A 23,609-nucleotide genomic window follows, 5' to 3' on the forward strand; every position below is an offset into this window, starting at 1 on the left:
ACCCTGGGCCTCAGGTAGGGGGAGGGAGGGGGCTCCCGGGGGAGGGGCTTGTTTGGGTTAGAGACGTCGACTTGGGATGGCGCCGGGGCAGGGAGGGGGCTGGGGGGTGTGCGCGGCCCTGACGAGAGGCTTGGGTTCGCGGCCGGGGGTCTTGGATGGCAGCCCCTCTTGTGCTTGGCGATTGGCTGGTGACTTCAGGCACGTTGAGGGCCCTTCTAACCTCAGCCTCCTCCCCTCCGGTACAATGCGGGCTGAAAGAGGTGATCCCGAGGGTGCTGTGCTGGTGTGACGAAGTGTTTGTCTCCTGCGATCCTCAGCAGACGCTGCTCCGGTGACCCGGAGATCCGGACGCCTCTCCCCCTCCCTCAGGGCCGGGGGAGGGGAGGATGAAGGGGAGGAGAGTGGTGGGAACTTCTCCTTTTCCCACTGCGGCCCTGGGAAGGGAATGCTAGCCCAGAAAATTTCTGGGGACTGCAGTTCTGAGGCGGGGGCTCAATCCAAGGGGGAACCGCCGGATCAGAGGCTTCCCGGCACTCAAAGCCCCCAGATTATTTTGCTCCATCGGGGGATGCAGAGGAGGGGGAGACGTGGAAGAGCGAAGGGCTAGCTGGACTGGCGGTTGGGGGGTGGAGAGCCCGTGGAAATCAGCCTTAATTGGATTCCCAGGCAAGCAGCCAGGCAATCAAGGTGCCCCCTCCCCTTTTGCTTCCTGGGATGGAGAACCAGGTCCAGAGACGCCAAGCTGGCAGCCCAGGCAGGTGAAGGCAATTCCTCTCCCGGCTGGAAGAGAGGATTCCTGGGGGAGAGGGGAGGCACCTTTGTGGGGGGTGGGGGTGGCTAGACTGTTTTCAGGCTGTTCTGTCTCTTGGTCCAGGAATAGAAGGAGTTAACCCTCCCCCAGAAATCTGTCAGCCCCCACACAGCAGGGACACATTGTTGGACCCTCTGACAGGCTAACAGCCTGACACTGGCTGACTGGAGCAAGCAGATTCTAGACCCTGTACTCCACCTTCAAAGCCAACAGTACCGGGCTGGGTGGTGCCTTGTTCAGGGACCTTCTGGGAGGCGGAAATCAGAGCCCAGAGAGGGTCAGGCAGCAAGGCAGTGGCCTTGTGGCCCGGAGGGAAGAGAGGTTACGAGCCAGGGCCATCAGGAACTGGAAGGGAAGTCGCCGTGGGTCTGCGGTAGAGGGAAGGGAGGGGCCCTTCTACCCTTTGCCCAGGTTGGGGGCCTCCTGAGCAAACCTTTGCCCTGCTCCCAGCACCCACCCAGCTGCAGGCCTGGCCGTTAAGTGTGGGTGTCTGACCCATAGGTTGGACTATGAGACCTTAGCGGCTGAGGGAGGCTCTGGGAGGCAGGTTTGAAACCAGTAAGGATTGACTACTGCTCATGCCCATGGCACAACCCCCTTAGTGGAGAGTTATTTGTAGGGCTGCCTTCCCTTCCCCAGACCACGAGTTTCCGTTTTCAAGAACCTTTTTCTTCCTATCTTCCTTAGAGCCCCCAGGGCCTGGCACACAGCAGACACGCACAGTGTCCTGTGTTTGTCCAGCCAAACACAGGAGTGAATGAATCAGTAATGAATGAATGAAAAGGGAAAGTTTCTCAATTGGAAGCATCTAGCCCTTGTAGGTTTTTTTTTAAAAAACCTTTATGAAATATATAGTGTAAAATAGCATTCATAGAAAAGGGGGGAAAAGGAAAACAGACAAGGTTAGTGACAGTCTTAGCGGGCTCTGACAATGCTAGTATTTTCATGTAGTTCTTCCTAGTCCTTTTTGACTCCGTGGTTGGTTTGTTTTTTAAAGACTTTGTCGTCATTCTCTATATTCAGATGTATATCCTGCTTGCTTTGCCGGCATAATGTGAGCCTTTTCCTGTTTTGTAACCGATGCTTCATAAACACCATGGTTAATGTCTTCAGGCTTTTCCAATCAAGTGGATGTACCATAATTTACTTAATATTCCCCTTTTGTCCAACATTCTGGATGTTCCTGATGAATGATGTAGTGCATATTTTGTATAGAGAGCTTTTCTTGATATTTAAAATGATTTGCTCAAAATGCCGCTGCTGATGCCGAAGGCTCCGACTGTGTGCAGTGGGAGAAACGGCTTCTCTAGTTTTCTCTGGATAAGTGGGACACTATTTTTCCTTTCCCACAATCTAGAACCTTCTACCAGAGCCAAAAAGAGCCTTGGCAATGAATCACCTGTCTGACCTCCCTCCTTTGACAGAAGAGGAAGCCAGAGTCCAGAGAGGGGAAGTGAGTCCCAAGGTCACACAGCAGTCACTGGGCTATGCAGCAGCAGCCAAGACCCAGCTACTGATTTGCCATGTTAGTTTTCACATCTGAGAAGATTCCTGAGGTCTTTATGGCTGACCCTGCCCATTTATGGCTGACGCTGCCCATTTCACAGATGGAGGTACTGAGACCCCAAGCTTACCGCAGCTGGAGCCTCAGACAGGCTTCTTGGCCCTCCTGGGCCACTGCCCACTGGACGTGTTCACAGGATCTGGTGGCCACAGTCTGCCTGTTGCCCACCACCCCAACTACCCCCCACCACAGCTCCCCTTCCTCTTTGCCCACCCATTCTCCAGACAAAAAGCTGGGGATCCCAAGCAGGTGCAGTGAGAGGGTGGGACCGCAGGTCTCAAGGGGTCCTGGTGGTTGCGCCCCTGCCCCATGCCTCAGTTTACTTGTCAGAGACCTAGCCTTGGATCTGTTCAGGAGCAGAGGCAGGTGTTGGCACCCATACGTGGTAGGAAGGAGTGGTGTGCGGGATGGGTACCCCTTAAACTCTCTGTCTGGCGGGAGATTCACTCCAGGAGACCCCTGGGAGAGGAGGGAAGGAGAGAAGGAACAAAGAGTGGAAGCCAAGGTGGTAGGAGAGAAAGCAAGGGATTAGAAAAGCAGGAAGGGAGTTGGAAGGAAGGAAATGGGGGGGGGCGTGAATAAAGGAGGAAAGGAGAAGGATTTATGTAAAATGAAGAAAGAAGAGAGAAAGCCCCTTCATCCCCTTGAGGGCCTCATGGGGCACCCAGGGAAGTGGCTGCGTGACATCACTCCCAGTGGGGGTGTCGGGCTGGCCATTCAGCTGGGCTGTGCAGTGGGACAACTGGGGGCCAGAGGTGGGAAGCTCTGGCCAGGTGGATGTCAAGGAGGCAGGGCCTGGGGGTGGTGGCTTCTCTATTCACTAGGTCCCTCGTGGGGCAGGTGGCAGGGTACCCCAGGGGGAGGCTTAGGGGTGCTTGTGGGGGACAGGGCACTTACGGCTCTGACTCCCCATCAGAGGACAGGGTCTTTCTGCCCCTCCCCTGCGGCACACCAACCGTCCAAGTAGAGAGAAACCCGCCGTGAGTGTAGGTATTTGGACAGTTCTGCAGTATGTCTCTCTGCTTGGATGCGTCCCCATGGACATGTGCGTCTGTATGTCCACGTCTGTGTGTGTGGCGTGCCTGTGAGTGCCTCTGTTTTTGTGGTGCGTCTGAATATGTGTGCACATCTGTGTGCCTCTGATCCTGTTTGTGTATTTCTTAAGGGGTTTGTGTGCCTTCCAGCTTGGGCATGTGTTGTGCATGCATGCCTCTGTGTGTGCGTTCCTGTGTGTGTCCCCTCTGTGGTGTCAGTCTCTGATCCTGTTTGTGCATTTCTGGGGGGAGGAGAGGGTGCCCCCCAGCTCAGGCATGTGTGTGTGCGCGCGTGCATGTATGTGCATGTGGTTTCTTCCTAATGGCCCCAGGAGGGATCCAGGCATCAGGCTTTTGTGCTGCTTCAAGGTTGTGGCTGGGTGGGCGAAGGGGGGGAAGGCCTTCGGCAGGGAGGGGTGGGGTTGAGGGAGGCAAAAGAAAATCTTAAAAGACCGTCTTCCCTCTGGTCTCCAAGGAGATCAGCCTGTGAAATGATCCGCACGTTAATTAAAAACGATTATATCCTGATTGAGCCATTCCTGCTCACATCCCCCAGCCAGGGAGAGGAAGAGGCTGAGAGAAGAGAATGCAAAATGGGGTAGGGTCCAGTGGCAGGGCACAGCCAGTTGGAGCCGCAGCCCACAGAGGGGAGCACGGGCTGGGGAAATCAAGTGGCAAGGTGTTTAGGGACATGTGCCCGAGTCAGCCTTGAGCTTCTCCTTTGAATTTTAGGGACTCTCTTCCAGCGGTGGGACTTCTCTTCCTGGGATCCCTGAGATCCCAGGAGTGGGTGGCAGCCCCCAGCCCTGTGGATCCCCACTCATATGCCAGGCACTGAGCTGCTCGTTTGCACAGATCCTGCAAGTCAGCATTTGTGGTTCCAGTTTTACAGAGAAGTGACGCGCTGGAGGTCATGCAGCCAGGAGTCGAGCACCCCAGATTGGACCCAGTCCTCTGACCCTGAGGCCTAGATGCCCCTCGTAGCCCCCAGCTGCACCCAGGTTCCCGCCATGAACCCCTGCGTCTGCAGGACCCCTGGGAAGCTGGGACCCACAGTGACAAGACCTTCTTCTCTGTGGCCCCCCTGAGGTGGTTCCTTTCTGAGGTCCAAGCAGCGTGGGGCTGGGGGGCCGTGATGTCCATTCATGTGGGGAGCTGCGTGACTCACTAGCCTGGAGCAGCCTGGTCTGACTCAGGTCACCTTTGCCAAACTGGGCAGTGCCTGCCTCTCTCTACCTTGCTCCTGCCCCACCTGGCTCATGGTTCCACAGCAGATCAGCCACAGGTGCCCCGTGAGGCTCAGACACTGTATCCACACTGCTGGGTACCTGTGCCATGCCTTTTCTGGAAAGAGTCTGGGCCTGGTCACATTGGGCCTTGCCTGGTTATCTGTCTCCTATAAGCCTGGTAAGGACTGCAGTGGTAGAAAGGAGTAGTAATGACAATAAACCAGGCGACCCCCCGCCTCCACCCCAGCATCAGGTGTTGCGGGGTTCACGAGCCTTTGTGGGCCCTGCCCGCTGCCGTACCCCTGCTCACGCCCACCTGCCATCTGCGTCCTCTGCTCCCTGAGCCCATCTTCTCTAGAGGAGGAGACACACTGTGGCTTGGCCACACACAGAAGCCAGTGAGACCGCTGGCCAGGAGCAGGGGCTTTTTCCGCTTCTTTGAGCCTTAGTTTCCCCTTTGTGTAATGGGGACCATAGCTTTTCCGGAGAGGACCGACAAAAGGAAGGAAAACCAGGTCAAGTTTGTTCAAGTGCCTGGCAGCCCCGGAATGCACACAGGGGCTCATTTGTGCATTTGTGTACCTGTCCGTCCATTCGGGGCATTTGTGTGTTGCCACAGCAGAGGCTTTGGGTTTGCTGGCTTCTGGGGAGGGGGACACACTGTCACATTTCAGTGCTTTCTAGGAGACAGTCTGGGGCTCAGGGGACTGTCATCTCAGTATGAGCCTCTAGGGGGCAAAGATGCTCATTGGACCCACCTGAGGCTCTGTTATCAAAGGTAGAGGGGGGAAAAGGGAGAGATGTTTCTGCTGGGGTAGGTCCTAGTGAGATTTGCTGAACCCGGTCCCATATCTTATGGGGAGCCAGAAACAGTATCATGAGGGATCAGAAGGGCAGCAGAACAGGAAGTCGGCATCCACCTGGTCCCCAAGGCAGAACGAGGAGAGAGGCAGGCAGATGTTTACTCATTCCACATAAAGCCCTTTGCGCTGAAGCAGCAGAGAGACCCTGCCTGCCCCGGGTCATCCCTGCAAGATGCCACCTCTCAGAAGCAGTTTTTTTGATGTTGGTATCTGCCTTCCTGCCAAATATCCCCTTCCTGCCCTTCCCGGGGCTGAAATGCTTCCGTTAGTCACCACTGAGGTCAGAGCACTGAAGGCCTTGCTCAAAATGCAAACGTGTTACCTTGGAGGAGTGATCAGAACATGAACTCATGTTTGCAAAATGCAGGGGTCACCCACCTCTAGGCCCTGCAGGGCCAGGCAGGCAGCGCCGATGAGGAGGTGGTGGCTGCGTGGCCCTTGTGGGGCGCGGTAGCTTGGCTCTGCCGTGGCAGCCCACAGGGATGCAGCCCACAGCACCGGCTGTCCACTGCCTCAGGAACGGGATTCAGATTTACATGATACTTCCTGTTCTGTATGTGTAGTCACCTAATTCAGCAGCACCCCTGTGACCAGATTCAGACGGGGGGCCATTAGTGTGCAGCCTCCTGGCTTCATTGCTGTTGCCCAGTGGTCACCGTGACCATCCTGAAGTACAAGTGGGGGCAGGGATGGCAAAGCTGGGGCTCCCAGAGGGGAGCTCCCCTGACAGGGCTGGGATATATACTATGAGGTGCTGTCACTGACTGGGGGACCGAGGCACAGGATGAGACTTTGCTGGCCCAGGAGGGTAGGCTGGAGCAGGCCTTTCCGAGGGCAGCACAGGGCAGAGAGGGAGAGAAGCTTTGCCAGTGTCACTCTGCTCTGATGCCCGAGCCGCGGGAGCCTTGCCCTGGGCCCGCTCACAGCCTGGGATCTTGGGCTAGACTCCTTGAGTAGCTAAGAGCACCCCTCGCCCTTTTTGTGTGTGTGTGATGAGATGGAGTCTCACTTTGTTGCTGGGCTGGAGTGCAGTGGTGTGATCTCGGCTCACTGCAACCTCCACCTCTCGAGTTCAAGTGATTCTTCTGCCTCAGCCTCCCAAGTAGCTGGGACTACAGGCGTGCACCACCACGTCCAGCTAATTTTTGTATTTTTAGTAGAGATGGGGTTTCACTCTGTTAACTAGGATGGTCTCGATCTCCTGACCCCGTGATCGCCTGCCTTGGCCTCCCAAATTGCTGGAATTACAGGCTTGAGCCACTGTGCCCAGCCTGAGAGCCCTTTCTAGACTGCGGGGCAAGTGATGCTCAAGGAGGCAGGTTCTGCGGGACCCTGGGAACTGCCAGGGCGCCAGGCATGGTGCCAGTCTGGTGTGCTTCTCACACCCACCCAGCCCTTAGTAGCCCTCCTACAGGTGAGGATGTGGGAGCAGAGGGGCCACACACAGGATGTCGGGACCAGCCTGAACCAGGTGAGCCTGACCCTGCACTTGGGGCCCCAGTGGCCAGGCCCATCCTCCTGCGCATCTGACTCAGGCCTCGTTTACAGGTTGTGTTTCATTTCCTTCAGTCCTTCTGCAGTGTCTGCTGATGGCCCCACGGATCTGGCTGAGATGCCCTGGCCAAGGCACCCAAAGGGACTGGGGCCGGGTCTCCAAGGGGAAGCATCTTGCTGCAGAAGGAAGAGTATTGGCTGCAGGACACAGCATGTCAGAGGCCTGCGGGTGTGGGTGGTGAGCAGGTGGGAGTGGGGAGGCGGAGGCAGCAACTGAGGCCAAACAGGAGACTGGGCCTTGACTGCTTGAAGGGTTTTCTCTTGAAGGCAGCAGGAAAAGACAGGTGCTCTGGGCACTGAGCACGGCTGGAGCAGCCTCGGCGGTGGGAACACACAGGGACAATGAGGAGAGGCTCAAGGGAAGCAAAAGAGAACCCGGGTGGGGTCTCCGTTTCCTCCCTGAGAACTCCTGAGTCCTCCGATTCTAACTGGTGGGGTGTGGGCTGGATGAGAGCAGCCTCCCTCCTCCTGGAGCTGCTGTGCAGGCCTGGAATGCTGGTCTAGAGGGAAGTGGGGACCTGACCCTCTCCCCAAGCTCTTGCCTAAGCCCAGAGCAGCTCGGCCTTGCCCTGCATCCCCTGTGAGCTGAGTGCTGGGGGGGACTGTTCAGTCTTGGCTGGAGAAGTAGGTGATGGTCCTGGAGGACTGATAATTAAAGCTCAGCAGATTCTAATTCTCTGAAAGTAAAGCTCAGCATGGAGAGGGAGGAATAGCACCCAGAGCCTTGGTGCAGCCTGGAGGAGGATCACTGGGGGAGGTGGTGGGGGGAACAAGAATGTTCATCAGAAGGAAGTACTGAACCATCTTGTTCCGAGCTTCCTCTCCGTGAGGCCTCCTAGGTGCCCATCTAGGTGGTTCCGAGCTTCCTCTCGGTGAGGCCTCCGAGGTGCCCAGCCCTGGCACTTTGTTGTGTCCAGTCTTCAGACCCTCCTTGCCAGTGAAAGGTTGCTGCCATCCCATTTTACAGATGGAGAAACTGAGGCTTGGAAAGGTCTGGCAGCTGTGGTTGGAAGCCCATGGCTGGTAAGAAGCGAGCCTGCGGCTGAACCCAGGGCTGTGTTGGGAGCGTTGCCCTCCTTACTGAGAAGAAGGCACCGCTTAGTTCAGACAAAGGCTGTCTGATGACATCCTGGGCAGGCCACGGGCCTAAGGCGGTAACAGGTTGGAGCAGGGGAGACCTTCTTAGTGCCCCTCAGGACACTCCCTGTGTTTGTGGCCTTCTGTCTGGGGGAGGGGGATGGGATCATGGATCACACTGTGGTGACTGGATCTGCCATTCATTTATGTCACCTGTTGTGTGACGCCAGGCAACTGATGTCCTTCCCTGGGCATCTCCTAGGGTTTGCAGCCTTCGCAGAGTGATTGGCTGAGGACGACTACCCTTTAAGAATCTCTTACTCCCTCATTCATCCTACAGGTCCCAACCGCGCCTGTTCTCACGCCAGGGGCCTCTGGCACACTCCTCTCATCACCTGCCGGAGCTGGGCTCTTTTATCATCCCCATTTGACAGAAGAGCACACCAAGGCCCAGAGGCGGCTGCTGCCCGGCGGCCAGCCTTCTCCTCGCCAGTTAAACCTGCTTCGTGCAGTCCTGCTGCCCAGCCCTTGCTCCTGCCTGCCCCCTCGGCCCTGCCTGGAATACCCTCACTCTCCCATGCCCTGGGCAGACCCTGCTCCCTCCTCTGCCATCTCTTCCATGGAGAGGCCAGAGCTTAAGCACATGGCCAGAAGTTGTTCTCTGGCGATGCCCCCAGGTGGGCGCTGTTTGGCCAGCCCAGGGTTTTAAAAATAACGTTGGATTTCAAATAAAAATTCTACGTTTTGCTTCCCTGAAAAAAAAATCGGGTCGGCATTGCAGGGCCACACACCCACAGGGCACTATCGGCAGAGCTGCCACGGGGCTGCCACCTTCTGAGTCACCTGGTTGCCTGCAGTTCCCACTCCTGTGCCAGCTGGGCCCCAATACTCAGCAGAGCTTGCCACCCTGCTCAGACCTGGGTTCCCGTCCCGGCATCCTGGCTTTCTCTGATCCAAGGCAGATGACATCTCTGAAGCTCATCTAGTAAATGTCAGAACTGAGAAACTGATTCCAAACTGGGTCTTGGTGTTTTCTGAGAGTTCTCCAAGCCAAAAAGAAAAAGAAAAGGTATACCAGGTGCGGGCACTGTGTGGGGAAAGATAAGGAGGTGTGAAAGGATGCAGAACGCTTGGGGAATAATTCCATGTTCTCCTTGCCTGTTAAGTACTTGGTTGGCAAAGCCTGAATACTAACACCAATCAGATTCTGCTTGTTCTATAAGATGATTCATTCATTCCAGGCATTCAGATGACCCTCACAGCATCCCTGATAGAGCACCATTGTGGGTGCTTTTATTCTCATTTTTAGCAGATGAGAACACTGGATCTCAGGGAAGTGACGTGGCACGCCCCAGGTCCCAGTAAGGGCAGAACGCTGACAAGGACTCCTATTCCTGACTCCCAGTCCAGTGCTCGTGTCATCTAAGACACTGGGAAAATTGGCTCTTAGGTGGGCTTCTTTCTCCGGTGTATTTTTTAAAATGCTCCTTTAGTTAATATGCGGGAGGGATTTCCATGTTCTCGTACATAACCTTTTGCTGAAGCGACAACGTGCGATAAAAGGGTCCCAGGAGAGTCAATGTAATTTGGGCTGTGAGGGACAGAGAATACCAATGCTGAAGCCTCTGCAGAAGTCCTGGCTGCTTCTGGGGGCTGGGAGACCCGGGGCCCCCTCATCACCCAATGCAAAGCTCTGGCCATCTTGGGCCCTGGGACCATGTGGACATTCTGATTCCTGTTCCACTGTTTGGTTTATTTTTCTCACATTTTTGGGTGAGGATCTTGGTTCCTAGAGGAGGGTGGTCTAGACAGAGAGAAAATGAGCATCCAGGACAGGGGCAGGGATTGAGGAGGATGCGTGAGGACAGACGTTGAAGCTGCATTTCTAGTCAAGCGCTGGCTAGTTGCGGGGTGGTAGACAAAGGGGCAAACTGAAGGTCATGTTCAAGTGCTGTTCACGTCTGTCCTTAGCCCCCAAGGACCAAAAAAGGGGCTTGGCATAGCAAGACCCTCTCTCTACAAAAAAAATTTTTTTTTAATTTAGCCAGGCCTGGTGGTGGGTAACTGTAGTCCCAGCTACTCCAGAAGCTGAGGTGGGAGGATCACCTGAGCCCAGGAGGTCAAGCAGCAGTGAGCCAAGATTGCACCACTGTAGTCCAGCCTGGGTGACAGAGCGAGACCTTACATAAAAAAAAAAAATAAAGAAGTTGGGGGCCAGGTGTAGTGGTTCATGCCTGTAGTCCCAGCACTTTGGGAGGGTGAGGTGGGTAGATCACAAGGTCAGGAGTTCGAGACCAGCCTGACCAACATAGTGAAACCTCATCTCTACTAAAAATACAAAAAATTAGCCGGGCATAGTGGTGCGCACCTGTAATCCCAGCTACTCGGGAGGCTGATGCAGGAGAATTGCTTGAACCTGGAAGGCAGAGGCTGCAGTGAGCTGAGATCGCACCATTGCACTCCAGCCCAGGTGACAGTGCAAAACTCTGTCTCAAAAAGAAAAAAAGTTGGGGTTGGGAGGTTCCAGTTAATTGTGACAGATTCTAAATTGGGAGGCTTAATAAATGGTAATCGTCCCATGGGAGCTAACCAAGACCACTAGGAATGGGGGTCATGGAGACAGAACCCTGTTTCCCTCCTACCCACCTGGAGGCTCCAAGAATCTCCACTGCAGAGGTGTCAGAGACAGACCAGGGACAGAGCGGGGCCCATCGTGTGCTTCCTTACGTGAGGTTCAGCATGTGTAGGTGTATTCCATGCCCTGTATGTCTGCATGTGAGCTCCTTGGACACACATGGGGGCACATCTCTGTGCCTATATGTTTGTACATCTAAGTGTGTGCATATCTGTATGTTCTCACACCAGCTCAACCTCCACGAAGCTATTTCCCGGCCCCGTTCCCCAAGAACAGCCGTCCCTCTTTCCATTCCCACCTGATGTGGGGCAGGGAGGGGGGAATCTGTTTGAAATCTCAACAGGACTTGGGCTTTGCACCTCCAGAGAGCAGTACCTGCTTGTGTGGACAGAGGAACTTTCTTGCTTTCTTTTCATTTCTTGATGGAGTCTTATGATGTGAACCACTGTACCCACCCTTTTTTTTTTGGAGACAGAGTGTCGCTCTTGTTGCCCAAGCTGGAGTGCAGTGGCACAATCTTGGCTCACTGCAACTTCCACCTCCCTGGTTCAAGCGATTCTCCTGCCTCAGCCTCCCAGGTAGCTAGGATTACCGATGTGCGCCACCATACCCAGCTAAATTTTTTTTTTGTATTTTTAGTAGAGTCAGGGTTTCACCATGTTGGCCCAAACACCTGGCCTCAAGTGATCCACCTGCCTCGGCCTCCCGAAGTGCTGGGATTACAGGCATGAGCCACCATGCCTGGCCCACAGAGGAACTTTCTGTCATTCAGAAGTGATGTAGAAGTGGCCTGGGCTGCTCCAGGAGGGAGTGAGTGCCCCATCTTAGTAGGTGTGCAATAGATGCTGAACCTGTGCCTTCCTCTCTTTTGTGGTCCTTTCTAAGTGAAAAGCGCCCAGGTCTGTGTTCTGAAGTGGCCCTATCTTGCCAACCCAGACTGGTTGGAGCTCCTGCCCCTAGGTGTGCCCTGAACTTGGCCCACAAGAGTCCTGAGAAATGTGGGGGACTGTGATTGTATGTGTGGGTGTGTGCTGTGTGGTGGTGGACTTGTGTGTCTGTGTTATGTGTGCGCCTCTGTGTATGGTGTGTGTGCTTGTGCGGGTGGGACTTCCAGGGTTGCATGTGGGTTTCCATGTTGTGAGAGTGCATTGTGTGTGGCCCTGCGGAATGGGGGGACTTTCTGGGCTGTGTGGGTATTGACTGTGAACTGTGAGTATGCGCACTTGGGCCAGTGGAGGTGTTTGTGGCTAGAATGTGTCTGGAGGGAGCTGTGCTGAGACCTCCACCACCTCCGTCTGGCTCATCCTTCCCACCCCAGGCTCCTCTCATGCCCCTGCCCCCAGGTCAGACCTGGGGGGCTCTCAGTCATCCCAAACCCTGACCATTCATGCTCCCTTTCTGAGAGACCTTGGCACCTGCCAGCACTGCTCTTGACTTCGTCCTTGCTCTGGGATAAGAGCAGGCCCAGCAGATGGCCAAGAAGTCCCAAAGGAGTGAGCAGGGAGGAGGCCCAGTCACTGCTCAGCTTCTCTGTAGGAGATCCAGAAGGAAGTGGGTCTTGTCGTTTCTGCAGCATCTGGACCAGATGGAGAGCCCTTTCTGGAGATGCCATGCACACTTCCAGATAGGAGCTGGAACAGTTCCAGAAATGCAATGCCTTTAGAAAAGAGACATGGTGTTTCTAGAGACAGGATGAGGTGGTTTCTAGAGATGAGATGAAAGCATTTCTGGAGGAGGGGCATTTCTGGAGATGAAAACATTTCTGGAGATGGGAGAGGGCATTTTGGGGGAGTAAAGATGAGGCTTTTCTGGATTCCGAGCATTGCTAGAGATGGAACATTTCTGGAAATGGAATCTTTCTAAAGAGAAACTAGAATACTTCTGGAAGTGGTGTGTTTTTGAAGATGATGCTGGAGTATTTCTGGAAATAAAATAGGGCACTTCTGAAGATGAGGTATTTTTGGAGCTGAAGTGCAACATCTCTGGAGATGGGATGTGGCATTTCTGGAAGTGGAACATTCTTGGAGTTAGGGTGGGGCCTCTGTAGAACACTGGCGTTTCTGGAGATGGATTACATTTGAAGATGAAGGGGAATAGTTCTGGAGAGGGAGCATTTCTGGAAATGGAACATTCTGGAGCTGGGAAATTTCTGGGTTAAAATGAAGCATTTCTGGGGCGGAAACAGGTCATTCTCAGAGAAGGGACATTTTTGGATTGAGGATGGGACATTTCTAGGGAAGGAGTTTTCTGAAGATGTGGGGGTTATGCCTGGCTGTTTCAAGGCCACTAGAGGAGAAGATGGGGAGGGACTTGGGCCCAGAGGCCCCACCTGTGGCCCTTGCTTTGCAGATGGTCTGGTGGGAGGGTCTTGCCCAGACTCACTCCTGCTGAGCTGTAGAGTGGGCTTCTGGAGACCTTTCCAGAGTGCAGCCTTTGCCACCCCCCTCACACACGCCCAGCCTGTGCTGGAATCCTACCAGAGGGAGGCCAGAGCTGCCCATTCTTGCTGTTGGGGTCCCCACCTGCTTTTGGTGGGGGCCTGGCAGCTTCTAGGCTCACCACAGGGAAAGGCAGTGACTGAATGGTTAAACTTAATTGAATTCAATTTTGTCAAGCCAGCTGAGGCTTGCTCCCCAGCCCCCTCTGCCGGAAGTCCGCACCTTTCCTCCAGCCCCCTGCCCCATGTCCCCCTACCTTGGGGATATCTGAGGCTGGCCTCACTGCAGCAAACGGATGGAGGGGGTGCTGCTGCAAGGCTGAACATGGGCAAGGGGCCAAGACCCTGCTGGCGCTCACCCTGACTTCCGGGCGGGGGCCCAGCCACCTCTTCCTACTCCAGAGAAGCAGATATTGAGGCTGTCACCACTTGAGCAGGCCTGGAGCCCCAGAGTAATTATTTCTCTTCCTTAATTGAAATTTCAGCCTCAGTGATCCAGCCTCAGAAGTGTGAGGCAGACACAGAGACCCTGCCCCTGGTGGGGGGAGGGGGCACCCCCGCCCTGGCCCCAGAAGGAGGGAGGCAGTGCCAGCCACTATTCTCAAGGAGGCAGGTGGCTTCACATGCTGGCCGTGGGTGTGAGGTGGTCGGCTGCTGGTTAGGGACACAGGGGCCATGGGCTCAGGCCAGCATGGCAGCTGCCATGGGAAGCTTGGGCCTCTCCCCCTGACCCCTGACGAGGGTAGCATGAGGGAGTGAATACCAGGAGACTACTGCCTCCTCCCACATCTGGCGGGCGCTGAGGGGTGGGCTGGGTGGGTGAGGGGCTGTGGTGCGGGTGGGGCGGGCAGGCTGGCTGGCTGCAGGCCCAGTTCCTGGTTCAGGGCTGGGTGAGGCGGCTGGCCTGGTGGGGCGGGGTGGGCCGGAGGGTGCAGCCGAGGAGCCTGTTTTCCCGGCTGCTGCGGTCAGGCTGGGAGGAGCCTCTACCACCTGGGTGGTCCCTGCTGTCCCGCACGGCCTTCTGCCTGGCCTATCTGCTGGCGAAGGTTGGGGAGGGGGGCGCGGAGGACTCCAGGAACCAGCAGGAAACTGGGAGAAGCCATGGGCTTGAGACCAGCCTGGGGCCCCCCTCCGTGAGCATCTCCAGGTGGCTCTGAGGTGCTGGGGTAAACTAGCCACTGCTGGCTTGTAGTTGCGTGTGTCTGGACTCAGGCAACCCAGGCGCCACGCTGGAAGCTGCTGTATTCACCCTGGACCCTGATGGCCTGCAGAGGGTCAGAGAGTCTACCTGTGGGCCCTTCTGGGCCTCAGTCTTCTCCATCTGGGAAATGGGTTGGCTTGGTAGTTTTCAGGCCTGAAATGCCTTCAAAGGGCTCAGTGCTGCAAGCATGCAAGCATGGGGTGTCCTTGCCATTTTTATAAATATACAGGCCTCAGCCTTCCCGGGCAGCCCAGCACGCTGCCCATGGTAGCCTGGGGAAGGGCAGTGGCTGTTATCAGTGTTATTTCGGAGGTGTGTTTTCCTGGCACCCAGGATATTTCTGTCAGTGAAAACACCCTGCCCAGGGCCTTCTCCACCCCTGGGGAAGACAAGTTCTAGGACAAGGGAGACTGAGGCAATTCGAAGCGAAGAATGGGAGTGAGGCTGCCTCCTCCAAGCACACTGCTCACACAGTGGGGCAGCCACATGCCCAGGGAAGGCTCTCTCGAAAACCATGGCGGTGAGCCAAGCTCTGCAAGCCCTGTCACTAGCTCACCTGACCCCTGGCTTCTAGGAGCTCACAGCCCATCCTTGGTGGGGGTGTGGCTGTGGCTGCCCTCCAAGTGGGGGAAGACAGAGATGGCTGGACAGGATAGGACAAGCCAGTCCCCGGGAGCTAGGGAAGCGAAGGTGGGTGCAAATGAAAACGTACCATCCCATTTGCAGCCCATTTGCTTAGCAGCCCTGCCTGGGAGGGAGAGAAAGGGGTGGGCAGAGCAGGGAGAGACGGGGAGAGATGAGGACGTAGAGAGGGAATCTGGCAGCCAGGGGTCAGGGAGCCTGTGGCCATAGGGCCTGGGGTGCCTGCTGCTGCTGGCTGGGGCTGCGGCCCCTCCTGCCTTCCAGAGCTAGGAAAGCTTTGCTGTTTCAGCTCCAGACACCCCATTCCCACCACACATCCAGCACCTGCCTGCTTCCCCTGACCTCCAGCTGCTCCACAGCCCCCATCCCTACCTCCATTCCGTGGGGATTTTGAGGCCCTACGCTACCACCTGACTCTGAGCAGGCTTAGGCTTCCTGCACTGGTGGTGGTGCGGGGTGGTGATGAGGGTGGTCCTGGAGCAGTGGGAACTACCCAGAGGCCACCTGGGGTGGGTCCCATGCGCCAGTTCAGCTGGCCAGTGGGCCACGGGGTTGACCTTGTCGCCTTGGGCCCAGACGGAGGGCAGTGGTGCTCGGCCCTTCCCCCAAGCACACAGAGCCGCTGAGCTGACATGACTCACCGCGTGGCAGCTCCGGCTCCCCACTGGGAGGGGGAATGGAAGCCTCCAGATGCCGCAGCCCCACCCCAAGGGAATCACAGGCCACGCTGAGCCCTTCCAAAGTGGGAATAGCCAGGGATCAGACATCAGCGTCCATCGAGAGGGGTGTTTGCCTGCATGGGGTAAGCCCTGTGCCTGGGGCTCTGGGCTTAGTGCCCGGCTAGAGCCTGGAGAGACCCCAGGCATCTGTGATCAGGGGGAAAGGAGCTGTGCAGCCTCTAGGGCTCCTGCCTGCCCCAAGCTGTGCCTTTGCAGTCAGGACCCCTTTGGGAAGGACCCTGGCCAGGGGTCCCCAGCTCCTCCTTAGGTCCCAGGGGCCACTGGTGTGCCTCTTTCTCAGAAACACCACCCAGAAAGCTGGAACCCCAACATGGCCACCTCTGGAGAGTGGGGTCACACTTTCTTCTTTGCTCCCCACTCACCCTGACGGAAGTAGTTCATCTGCTCTCAGCCCTAAAGAGGACCAGGTGGGAAAGAGGCCTGATGGGATGTGGGGGGAGGGCTTTGCATAGGTGCAGGCGCTTCTATAAGCACACTGGCTCCGAGTGTGAAAGAATTTGCCCCAGGCCACGTGGCCATCAGGTGGCCTGGCTGAGGTTTGAACCTGCCTTCTCAGAGCAAAGCTGACTGGGCTGCACCTTCCTGGACTTCAGTTTTCAGGGAAGGAGGTCCAGGCAGCAAAAGCCTGGGGACAATGCTTTTTTTTGTATTGATTTTGGTATTGACCCCCACCCTGTCGCCCACCCCGGCAGGCCCCAGGACAGATCCTGTTTTGGTTTTCCCCAGAACAAAGCGGCCTCTGCTAGACCTGCCAAAGCAGAGGCTGCCATCAGAGCAGGTGAAAGGAAACTCAATCTCGCCTTTTGTTACTCAAGGAGGGCTGAGGGAATGGATTTGCCCTTGAACAGGGAGGCTGTGGGCGGGCAGGAGGGGTGGGTGGGGACATGTGGGGAGAGGGCAGGGGCACACATACCTGAGCCGAGACACCACCCCCGCCCGCCGTCAGAGCACCAGGAGAGTGGTGACCATGTTAGCATTCAGCACACGCACACACACACTCACACTCACGTGCGCACACACGCACGCTCACACTCACAACTTAGGCGCGCACGTACACGCGTGTCTTTCTTTTCCCCCTCTCCCCACCGCCGCTCCCGAGTCCCCTCTAAACCAGGAAGGTAGCATCTGACCGGCAGAGAAAAAAAGAAAGAGAAAGGGAAAGAGAAAAAGAGAGATTAGTGGGAGGAAAATCCGATTCTGGAGTTACCTTAGTTACCAGTTCCTAATGACTCGCAGGGCGGGCTCGGCCACCTTCCTGAGCAGGGGGACCCTCCCTCCCGGGCCCCTCCATCACCCCGTTAATAAGATGGGGCCCTTGTTCATGAGTTCTGCCACAGAAAGGGAAGAATCAAGGACTTTTCAATAAGAGAGAACTCCCTGGGTGGTTTTGAATAGTTGCTTTTTGTGTGGCAGTGCGGGACTCGTCCTCGGCTCTCTGCCCTGGCCGCCTCCCTCAGCCGGCTCTGTCTGGAGCCGCCTGCTCCTGGGTCTCCAGATGGACGAGCTTGTTTCTCCGGGAGCTCAATCCTTCATTGTTCCTGCCTTTCCCCTCCTGACACCCTCAGCTTAGCAGAGGCCACAGGCAGCCTTTGCATCTCAGGAAAGCAAGAGAATCCCCGAGGTCGTTCTAAAAAGGCTTAAAGCCTGGGAGTGGGGCTCTGCGTGGAGGAAACAAAAGCATACTCCCCACATCCAGGGTGCCGGGCCCGTCGGCCAGGGCCAAGCTCAGGGCCGTTGCTTCGGTGCCAGCGGAAGGGGAATGAATGGAGGAGAGACTGGCTGAGGGAGATGATGGTAGAACAGGAGGGAGATGGGTAAATCCGTTTTATCAGACGCTGCATATCTTACGAAAGCACATTTCAGCTCTTTTGGCTTTTGGCAAGCTGGTCCTACCCTTTAATTTTCTAATAAAAAGGAATTACGTTTGCTGAAAAGGCAGTAACCAGCTTCATGTCAGTGTCTCTTGTAGAGACCATAATTCCCGTCTTGGGTGACTGCCGGCTCTGGGGTGGGAGGTGGGCTTCTGCGGCCACGAGTGATGCTATTCAGGAGCCAAGGGGCAGGGACGTTGGGGCCCCTGGCAGATACCAGGCAGTACCACATGGCTTTGCCCTGCCTGCCCCACCCTGGCCTGTCCACTCCTAGCTCAGCCTCTGATCGTGGTTCCAGGATCACCACAGACAGGGCTGGCAGAGGCCCCCACGACTCACAACAGACACTTAATGAATATTTGTGGAATGAACAAAAGAATTCTTACTGCCAAGGCCTGAGGTAGCAGGCAGGTCGCTCAGAGGGTCAGATCTTGGTTTAATTAAATGAATGAATGAATGAATGAATGAATGAGTGTTCTCTAGAGTCTGAAACTATCTATCTGGACGGACAACCGATGCCACTTTCCCTAAGCCCTGGCACTGAATTCACTGAAAGCTTTGCCAAAAGTAATATCCCCTCCCCTTTTAAAAAATAATATGCACTCATCATTTTAAAAAGAGAGACAGAAGTGTGTGAAGTCAGAAGTTCACATCCATGCTGCCCCACACTTGAGTCCTCGAGAGCCAAGGGTAGGCATCCATCCTTTAGCCCTTCCTCCAGGCTCTGGGAATCCCCTGCATTTCTCATCTGGTGTGGGGGTCCTTGCATACGAACTGTTCTACAACGCTGTGGGGCCCGTCAGCCATCCCTGTCCCCAGTGAGATCTGGATGTGGTTCAGATCTGCCTGGGCTGCAGAGTGCCCCTGCCTGCTCTCCAACCCAGGACCCAGGAGGCAGGTACTTCTGTGAGTCTCTGTGGGGTGGATGTATGGAAAACACTTTTGTTATTATAGCTCCCTTCATTCCAGTCCCTGACTGACTGATTTTTGAGACAGGGTCTCGCTCTGCAGCCCAGGCTGGAGTGCAGTGACATGATCACAGCTCACTGTAGCCTCAACCTCCTGGGCTCAAGCCATCCGCCCACCTTAGCCTCCGGAGTAGCTGGGACTACAAGCATGTGCCAACATGCCTGGCTAATTTTTATTTAAATTTATTTGTAGAGGTGGGGTCTCACTATGTTGCCCAGGCCGGTCTCCCAACTTCTGGGCTCATGTGATCCTCCTGCCTTGGCCTCCCACAGTGGCTCCCAATGGGCTCACACCCCAGCCCTAGTTTTAAACAAGATCCTGAAGGCAGAACACTCACCATGGGCAGGCACTTGATAAATGTGATTTGGGAGGAATCTGTACCCAGTGCTATGCATGTCCTAAGCATTGCTTGTACCATACTATATGCCAGGCCCCAGGCCACAGGAGCACTTGGTTCCAGAGGGGTGTGGGGGCCCCGGAGTGGCAGCATCCAGGAGCCCAGTGGCCCATCACTGCTGGTATCCAGGCTCCTTCAGACTAGTGTATGCCACTAGAAATGCCAGGACATGTGGGTGGCAGACCCCACACGTGTGTTTTATCTGGGGCTGCCTCCTGACCCCAATGGGCAGGCAGACCCCTGCCCCAGGGCCCAAGTGCCAGGTCTCTGAAGTTCAGTTGCCAGATGTGGGAGCAGCCCAGGATTTAGCTGGTTGGGCACGTGTACTGCTCCTGTCCTCGGACCTGCTTTACTCTCAATCCTTGGAGGTGGCCTGGGAATCTGAATTGTTACTAGCCCCTTGGGTGCCATGGATCCCTTCCAGGTTCAGGAAGTGGCATGAGGCTTCAGAAGACCAAGGACATGTTTTAGGCTGGGCAGGGCCCGGATCCACTCTGCAGTCCCCTGGCTGGGCAGTGGGAGGGCAGACAGCAGGCCCAGGGCAGGGAGGGGAGCTGGAAGGGGAATGGAGGGGAGACCAGCAGGGGCTCTGTCTCCCCGATTCTGGTTTGGGCTGTGAGACAGTCATCGCATTTTCTGCACAGTTTTGGGCACACAGTGTTTAAGAGACTTTGCCTACCGACCTGAGTGAGTGTGTGAGTGGTGGCACTGGTGCATACGGGGATGCCTGAGGAGGAGCGGATTTGGGACTTGTCCACCTGGAATTCCCTGTGGGATTGCCAGTATCACCCTTCTTTGTCACTGAAGCCCAACTTGCCTGGGGGAAACCAGTGGCCCTCAGGGTAGCACAGGATTTGGGTTCCCCTAGGGTTCAAACGCCTGCCCGTCTGCCCTGGGTGGCCCTTCCCAGCTCACAGCCTCAGTCTGCTGTTCCGTAATATGGGTCCAGCCATCTCTGCACCCTCAGGGTGACCATGAGGGTCAGTGGCCAGAAAAGCAAGGCCCCACACAAAACTGGTTCCCAGAAACAGCAGGCAGTTTATCAGGGACAGCCTGGGTGTGGTTTTCATTCAAAATCATTTTTTAATTACCAAAGAAAGGAAATGGTTGTAAATAAATAAGGGAAAACTGTGGAGGTGCATAAGCAGGTCAGAGTTCCTGTCTAGGCTTCCCTAGAGGTCTTTATGGTTACTAGTGTCATGTGAGTCTTTGAATCTCTTTGTGGGCGTGTACACACACAATTAAATTCTCACTGTGTACCTACTGTGTGCTGAGCCCTGAGGATTTACAGGAGCATCAGACCTGAGCCCTGCTGTTAGGGGCTCTCACAGTCCCGGTGGGGAGACTGACCCCTAAGCTGATAAATTACCCCCCATGGGAGTGGGCCTGCAAAGTGATGATGGAAGAGGAGTGCACCAAAGAGGGGCTGGCCGGATAGGGAAGGAGGATCAGGGAGCTCTTGAAGCACATGGCGTGTGAACTGGGACTCCACTGAGATCGCAAGCTTTTAGGTAGAAAAAAGGAGAGGGAAAAGCTTGGAAGAGCATTCCAAGGAAAGGGAGGTATTTGGGATGTGCTGACTCAGGTCCCTGTGGGATGGCCAGGATCAACCCACTGTAGGGAGCCACCAGGCCATGGAGTTTCTGTGTTATTCTCTAGGTCAGGGAGCCATTGAAGGCTCCCGCCCCCGCCACCCCCAGACAGGGTCTGTTGTCCAGATCGAGCATAGTGGCACGATCTTGGCTCACTGCAACCTCCACCTTCTGGGTTCAAACGGTTCTCCCACCTCAGCCTCTTGAGTAGCAGGGATTACAGGCACGTGCCACCATGCCCAGCTAATTTTTGTATTTTTTGGTAAAGACAGGGTTAGCCAGGCTGGTCTTGACCTCAGGTGATCTGCCCACCTCGACTTCCCAAAGTGCTGGGATTACAGGCGTGACCCACCACGTCTGGCCTTGCAGGCTTTTAAGCAGGGAAGTAAGTGACCTGGTCCAGCATGTGATTTTAAAAACTTCCTGTCTCCCACAGAGCTTACAGAAGGGTGAGCAGGGAGTACCCAGGGAGGCTTGTGTGGAGTCCAGGGCAGGCAGGGACAGTGGCCAGTGGGTGGAGGAAGCCGTGTGGATGTGGCCGGAGGAGAGGGACGGGCTTGGGCCCCCGTAGGTGGGAGCCGCCCTGGGCCACAATTGCGCATGGGTGGGGAGCCAAGCCAGACCGTGGCTGGAGACCTGTGGTTCCCACATGGGTGTTGTGGAGTTGGCAGGCTGTGGGAGGCATCCCTCCGGGCTCAGGCCCTGCTTACCAGGCCACCATGGCCCCTTTCTTGGCCAGCAGATCGTCCACCAGCACCTGTCAGCCCCGAGCACTGGAAATGGCAGCCAGCAGGGCCTTTGTGCTTCAAGATTCCTTCTCCAGGGACTCGGGTGATAGCTGGGCCCAGCAGATGCCCCCAGGGTGCCACTGTGCCCCCACTTGCCACCTCCGACACTCAGCTGTTCCCCAGAAAGAAAGACCTTGTCACAAAGGGAGGCACGGAGAGGACATGATTCCCCGCCGCAGCCCATCTGGGAGCCAACGTGATTTTCCTGATTGGAGGAAACATCTGTTCAGTCCTCTTTCAGAGCGAGGCAGGCCGTGGACCAGGTCGGTCTGGCCCTGGGCGGGACGTGGAGAACCTGGGCTGAGCCTAGAGCTCCTGCCCGAAGGAGTTTAAGAGGAGCCACCACCGTGCTCTGTTCTCCCTGAACTCCTGGGAGTTTGGGAGCTGCTGCCATCCTGTTAAGAAGCCCCAGTCACTGCCTGCCCCCAAGGATGGGGCTACTGGAGCAAAAGCCCTCGCCTACCCCAGAGCACCACACGTGTTTTCTGAGGACCCTTCATTATTTCATACACACACTAGAGCCATGTTTTTGAAAGATACGGCTGCCAAACAAACTGCATTTATTACATAATGATTAATTCATCGCCCCTATTTCTTATTAATCAAAGACAGCCATAACTGCCTATCTGAGCTTTGGGTTGGGGAGAGAACCAGTGGGGCCTCGAGCTGACAGCCTTCCAGTCCAGAGCAGGGGCACTGGCAGATTATGTCAGTGCAGTCTCATTTGGGGTGAATGCACAGTACCCCTGAGGTTTCTAGAAGAAATGGAGACAGCTCACAGACCCCCACACGTCACCTCCCCAAGCCCCTGGGGCTGCCTGGGATGTTTTATAACCCCTTCTCCAGCCAGCCCTGAGCTCAGGCTGGCCGATTGGCACTCAGCCACTGGCTGACTAGTGGCCTGTCGGAAGATGTGGGAGGTTGGGTGGGCCAGTCCCCATCGCTGAAAGCTGTCATTAGTGGCAGCCTGGGAAGGAGACTGAAGCCTGGGCTGAGGTCAGGACCACTGGGCAGAGCTTGAGGTGAAGGCAACTGAGAGAGGGCTGTCCTGGCAGCCCATCCTGGGCTGAGAGTGGAGACTTGTAGCGTTCCAGGGGCATTTGACGTGAGAACAGCCACACTCTGAGTTAGGGGTTTTTCAAACGTAGTTTGGTGGGGAGGGGCCTAGGGTATGGGAGTGCTGACTGTTTGGGTTGGAGCTGTTCTCTTGTGCTGAGTCACTTCTCGGTGGGGCCACAGAAGCTGCTGGCAGGTCCAGGTGGAGCCATCAGTTGTCAGACATGGAAAAATCTTGAAAACATATCTCAAAAAGGCCAATCTGGCTGGCACAGTGATGCACGCCTGTAATCCCAGCGCTTTGGGAGGGAGCAGGAGGATCATTGAGCCCAGGAGTTTGATTCCATCCTGAGCAACATAGTGAGATCCCATCTCTACATAAAAAATAAAATTAGCCAAGTATGGTGGAATGTGCCTGTGGTCCCAGCTACTTGGAGGCTGAGGCAGGAAGATCACTTGAGCATGGGAGGTTGAGGCTACAGTGAGCCATGATCATGTCACTGCATTCCAGCCTGAGTGACAGAGCAAGACCACTTCCACCTGGCTGGGGTTGCCTCAGAGTCATGGCGGAAGGCGAAAGGCATGTCTTACATTGCAGCAGGCAAAGAGAATGAGAACACCCAACCTTCTTTACTCACTCATCTAACACTGACTCTGTAGCCTGGCACCCACCAGGAATGTCCCTGCCCTCAAAGTCTTTACAGGCTGGGGGGGGGGGGATGGGGCAGATGCCCAAATAAGTCATTGTATTCCCAGGCAGTGCCATGGCAGGACCATCCAGGGAGCCGAGGGACCAACAAAAAGACACTTAAATGCACGGAGGAGGGGGACAGCCAGGGTGTGATTGGGGAAGACTTTCTGGAGGAGGTGCTGCTCTGAGGAAGCTGATTGGGTGTTTTTTTGTGGGAGTTTTCTTTCTACTTTTTAAATACTTCATACCACATGCTATTAGGTGCTTTTCACATACATTGTCATGTTTAATTTGTACCAACAACCCTGTGAGATAGGAAAGAGCCTCCGTATGTTAACAGTGAGTAAGCTAAGGATCAGAGAGGGGAGGTTGCTTGGACAACTGGCTTAGCCATGGTTAGAACTCCAGGCAGTTCTTAAAAGATGATAGAAAAGGTGTAGGAGGATGGGAGTTGAGGC

At 55.6% G+C, this 23,609-nt stretch overlaps 1 protein-coding gene across 2 annotated transcripts in view; it reads left to right on the top strand.

The window, feature by feature from the left end:
- Nucleotides 1–23,609, top strand: part of RAI1 (retinoic acid induced 1) — a 129,138-nt gene that overhangs the window by 44,486 nt on the left and 61,043 nt on the right. The window lies entirely within an intron of this gene.

The sequence above is a fragment of the Saimiri boliviensis genome, chromosome 17 (genome assembly GCF_048565385.1).
Source record: "Saimiri boliviensis isolate mSaiBol1 chromosome 17, mSaiBol1.pri, whole genome shotgun sequence".
Classification (NCBI taxonomy): domain Eukaryota; kingdom Metazoa; phylum Chordata; class Mammalia; order Primates; family Cebidae; genus Saimiri; species Saimiri boliviensis.